The following is a 6,000-nucleotide window of genomic DNA, read 5'->3' as shown; positions in this document are numbered from 1 at the left end:
ATTATGTAAGAAAAGTCTGCTTATTTACGTTTCCCAGAAGTATTTTACTTTGTAAAGGTCATCGTCTTATGTATATATATGTATATGTATGTATGTGTATATGTATGTAATATATATTTTAAAAAAAGTTGATAAAAAAAAGATGGTAGAGCACTTAAAAGAAAAAGTGGTCCGCGCGACAGACTGTCAATCGTCAGGGCCCGGGTTCGATACCAGGCTGGGTCGGAAATTTTCTCCGCTCCGGGACTGGGTGTTGTGTTGTCCTAATCATCGTCATTTCATCCCCATCGACGCACAAGTCGCCGAAGTGGCGTCGAATCGAAAGACTTGCACCAGGCGGGCAGTCTATCCGACGGGAGGCCCTCGTCACACGCCGTTATGTTTATTGTACGATTTATAGTTTTGGAGATACGACGTCATAAACACTGAAGTACGTGAAAACCTGTCGCTTCACGGATGACATTTCATTTCTACATATACATCTACATACATACTCCGCAATCCACCATACGGTACGTGGCGGAGGGTCCTCGTGCCACAACTAGTATCTTCTCTCCCTGTTCCACTCCCAATCAGAACGAGGTAAAAATGACTGCCTATACGCCTCTGTACGAGCCCTAATCTCTCTTATCCTATCTTTGTGGTCTTTCCGCGAAATGTAAGTTGGCGGCAGTAAAATTGTACTGTAGTCCGCCTCAAATGCTGGTTCTCTAAATTTCCTCAGTAGCGATTCACGAAAACAACGCCTCCTTTCCTCTAGAGACTCCCACCCGAGTCCCTGAAGCATTTCCGTAACACTCGCGTGATGATCAAACCTACCAGTAACAAATCTAGCAGCCCGTCTATGTCCTCCCTCAATCCGACCTGATAGGGATCCCAAACGGTTGAGCAGTACTCAAGAATAGGTCGTATTTGTGTTTTATAAGTGGTCACCTTTACAGATGAACCACATCTGCCCAAAATTCTACCAATGAACCGAAGACGACTATCCGCCTTCCCCACAACTGCCATTACATGCTTGTCCTACTTCATATCGCTCTGCAATGTTCGCCCAAATATTTAATCCGTGACTGTGTCAAGCGCTACACTACTAATGGAGTATTGAAAGATTACAGGATTCCTTTTCCTATTCATTTGCATTAATTCAAATTTATCTATATTTAGAGTTAGCTGCCATTCTTTACACCAATCACAAATCGTGTCCAAGTCATCTTGTATCCTCCCACAGTCACTCAACGACGACACCTTCCAGTACACCACAGCATCATCAGCAAACAGCCACACATTGCTATCCATCCTATCCAAAAGATCATTTATGTAGATAGAAAACAACAGCGGACCTACCAGACTTCCCTGGGGCACTCCAGATGATATCCACACCTCCGGTGACACTCACCACTTCGCAAAACTTTCCAGAGTCAGTATCCACAGTAGCACTGGCTGCATCTACAAAATTATATCCATGTGAACACATAGTTCGATATGACGTCATGATAATGGAACTGTATGAAAACGAAACTCTTTGCCGAAATTCACTAGAGATACAGATGAAAATTTGCGTAATACGTTAAATGCATGTAGCGTGTGCACGTACATTGCAACACACAGTGAAAAACTTCGCCCTGAACACCTGTACCTATTTCAAGCAAACTTTGTGTATATATCACAGGGATTTTATACCTTACTTCTTAACGACACAACGTATTTGTACGGCGATATCAGGCAACAACGTTCTATTAAAATGCCCTCCCTTCCCCTCCTTCGGTATGGAAATTACGTAATGCGTGCACGTCACTGATAAACAATGAAATATGGAAGTTTTGGGTCTGGTTCTGTGTCATATACGGCTAGCAGCAATGGTTAAGACGACCGCTCGCGTAAGGCGGGAAATCCGTGTTCGAGTAGCTGTCCGGCACAAATTCCCATTGTCGTCATTCCATTATACAACTGATGGTTGACCATATTGGCAACTGCGAATACATTTCATGGCAAATGAGGAGGTGGCAGGGAAAGGGGAGAGGATGAGACGGGCAGAAAAAGGAAGGAGCAGATGAATAGAAAGAGAGTGAAGGAAGAAATGGAATGGGAAGATGAGATGGACAGAGAGGGGCAGGAGAAAATAGACTGGCGAATGGAATCGGAGCGGATAACCGGAGAGGAGGGAGCGATGGAGGGAGAGAGAGGTAGAAAGAAAAAGGAAAAAGGAGATGGCCAAAGAGGCGAGAAGATGGAAAGAGGGAGTGGGAAGGAGGACACGGACTAATAGGAGACTGGAAAAAGACACATGTGGCAAGGCTGGACACTCATCTATTGTGTTAAACTTACACTGCCGATTTCGGCATAAAGTGCTATGTTCAGATGTGATCAGTCTATTAAGAAGCATCGTCAAGATGTATAACAATTACAATCAAGGAAGCAGAACATCAGGAAGTCTAAAATCCGTCAATGAAAGTACATCATAAATCAAATGCTAAAAATGCTTGATGATATAATCTATATTCGTTGTACTGCAGACTTTCCTATGTTCAATGTACCTATCTGTAACGGTTATATATCTGCACGATCTTATGCTTTCAGAAGGATAATAACATCTGGAGATGGCAACTTGATGCCGAAACTGGTAACGTGAATATTACATATTTTTAAGCAATAAAGTAAAAATTTATTCCAGAATGAGATTTTCACTCTGCAGGGGAGTGTGACCTGATATGAAACTTCCTGGTAGATTAAAACTGTGCGCCGAACCGAGACTTGAACTCGGGACCTCTGCCTTCACGGGCTTACCATCTGAGTTCCACAAGCATGGTTCGCAGAAGAGCTTCTGTGAAGTTTGGAAGGTTGGAGACGAGGTACTGGTAGAACCGAAGCTGTGAGGGCGGGTCGTCAGTCCTGCTTGGGTAGCTCAGACGGTAGAGCACTTGCCTGCGAAATGCAGAGGTCCCGAGTTCGAGTCTCGGTCCAGCATACAGTTTCAATCTACCATGATGTTTTTAAAAAATTATTAAACAAACATCAACGAAGATCCGTTATTTCAATTTGGCAATACGTAAAGTCTTTAAAAAAATCCTGCAGAGATCTGCTACACTTGGCAGCCACAATGGCTCTAAGGTTGCTGGGCATTGATTCGAACTATTTTTGGACAACAGATATTGGTACGTAATTTCATGTAAGTCAAATTCTGTACCAGAACTCAAAACCTCACACTTATGAGCCGGGTAAAATAAAAGGTCGAGAGCTTTGAAAGTTTTCTCGACATCCTGAGTCGATTAATGATTTGCCAATGATTTCGTGAGAAGTACATCAAAAGTCTTCGATATCTGGACCGGAGCGTAAAATATAAAACCACAAGCATTTTTGTTTTGTTTTTGACCCACACAAAATGCCGACAACTCTGGTTTCAAATGCGGGGTTTTCGGTCACATGTGGTGTCATGCCGTTCACGTGCGATGACTTCTTCCTTCTCCGTTTCAGTGATGATTTGATGTCTGTACAAAACTTGACAGTGCAGGGAAAGTGGGCTTGGCGCGATGCTGATGTTGCTCTACGTGCAGAAAGTTTCGTAACCGCATAGTACCAAATCAAACTCACAATTTGGTGCGGTGCCTTGTACAGGGCTATTCATAAACAAGAAATAGATTTCAAATATTTATTGTTTCCGGACTACAAAAGAGAGAAACACAATTTCAACGTTCCTGGAGAGGAAAATTGTCTAAGCACGTCTGACGTTACCTGAATGTCACCATTCCAGGTCGATGGATTGGAAAAGGGGGAGCAGAAGATGGACTGCATCGCTGGTGGTCTCCCATGTCCGCAGGCCTCAAACCTTGTGACTTTTGTGTGTGGGGCTACGTAAAAGACAAGCATTTTTATCCCCTATGCCTGCCACTCTGGTAAGTCTGCGACATCGCATTGTTGAAGCTGTGAATTCGATAATGAGATACCAGCTGCTTCGCGTGTGGCTCGAAATGAGCCAACGTTATGATATTTAATAAAGTAAACATGGTCCATAGTACGCTGCAATACGATGTTTATTTAATCGTGCGATTAGCTGATTTGAACTGAGCCTCACTGTCAAGCACTTTTGTGACATCAGTAGTTCTTGTCATTTTCAAATCACCCTTAATTACAGCCATACGACTTACCATTTTATTATACATGAGCAAAGTTCACAATACGATCTTAAAATGTGACACTGTGCCGCGCGGAGTGGACGCGGGGTTAGAGGCGCCATTCCACGGATTGCGCGGCCCCTCCCGCCGGCGGATCGAGCCCTCCCTCGGGCATGGGTGTGTGTGCTCTTCTTAGCATAAGTTAGCTTAAGTAGTGTGTAAGTCTAGGGACTGATGACCTCATCAGTTTGGTCTCTCAGGAATTCCCCCTAATTTGTACATTTGCACATTTATGAAACTGCAGTGTGGATCATTTCGTAAAACGACGGAATATTGCTAATTTTCGCTTGCAGTTAAGAGTGATTTGGAAATGACATAAATAAATATGTTACAAATGTTCCTGACGAAGACGCTTTGTCGAAAGTAGTTAATCGCACGCTCAAATAAACATCGCATTACGGCCTACTACCTACCATGTAACGTTTATTATGCGTATGGAGGCTGTGGATTCCCACAAATACAAAATTTTATAGTTTTGATGTTTGTCGTATAACACATCATGCTCACACTGAATGCATAAAAATGTCAACTTTTCTCTTTCCAGGATCGTTGGAACTGTGTTCTACCTTTTGTAGTTTGGATGTAATAAAAGTTTGAAATCCGTTCCTTCTCTTTCAATAGCCCCTTATATATGGGCTGTTTTCGAGGTAATACAAGTGGAGTATCGTGATTTATATTGTCTAGGAAGCTAACATGGATTATACCACCCGCATATTTATCGATATTAAAAATACTTACATCAATCACAACCGAGTATTAGAAATGATATTAGTTGTTGTCAACATATTCACTGTCTGATTAAGGCGCCGGGAAGATAGCATCTTTCTGTCGTTGGTGGAGACTATAATCATGTGCGACCGTTTCAAATACATGGAACTGCATGGATTTATGAGGCCTAATCCTTCGTGATTTTGAGAAGTTGTTAGATTAATGAGAGTCACTTGGAAGAGACTGGGGTTCCAGCTACACGAGCAAGTCGCCCATTCGAAAATAAGGATGTTCTTACGTACTGGAAGGTAAATACGTGGCAGCCCATTTTGCACACGCTAATAGCGCGTTCCAACAGCCTGTGCGTTGACACTTTTCTGGTCATCACTGGGTTCGCGTTGCATCAGCTGGAGATGAACGGGTGGTTCCCAACGTGATCTGCTCGTCGCTGTACGCTGCCACTTTCACGAGATACCTCCGCTCTTGATATAGCCGCATTGCCGTCCGTTTCCGCAGACAGATGGGTGCAGATTTACAGAGCGTAGCAATCTGCGCTGCTTTTATCTACGTGAAAGAGAGCACAAGAGACTGATCGTCGACTTGTAAACACCGGCGCCCTATGCAGACTTTCTACCGGGCTACCATGCTTTTCAAAAGAGCTTTTGTTTCATGCCCAGTAATTTGTAGCTCCTTTCCAGTTTTAGACATTAAGGTTAAGGACTTTCTCAAGCAGTTGTAGTAATGTCAGCTTTCCTAATCGGTTTTATATGCTTGTGTACGCAAACGATTAGGATTTCAGTGAAATCGAACAAAATGTGTAGTATAAGTGCCATCTACTTGAAGGACGCATTAAAAGAGAGGGTGAAAGTAAATTAAAATCAAACCATAACCCCTTTTTAAATCTGCACGAAAGTTAAGCAACCAAAGTTAGACGCTTGGCCTGTAGATCTAGTCATTTACTTCAGTATTCCCTAAGTCACGAACTTTTTGTGTGCTCCCTCTTCTGCTCGTCTCTTGAATTGCACGTGCCAGATATTGGCAAGGAGTTGGCCCTCTTAGCGGAGTGGACAGCGGGTCTGACTGCTATGCGACGGATCTGAGTTCGAGTCCGTACCGGGTCAGT

This window comes from Schistocerca serialis, chromosome 4 (genome assembly GCF_023864345.2).
Source record: "Schistocerca serialis cubense isolate TAMUIC-IGC-003099 chromosome 4, iqSchSeri2.2, whole genome shotgun sequence".
NCBI classification, from domain to species: Eukaryota; Metazoa; Arthropoda; class Insecta; order Orthoptera; family Acrididae; genus Schistocerca; species Schistocerca serialis.
The sequence above is the reverse complement of the archived record's forward strand: the minus strand, read 5'-3'. Positions refer to the sequence as shown.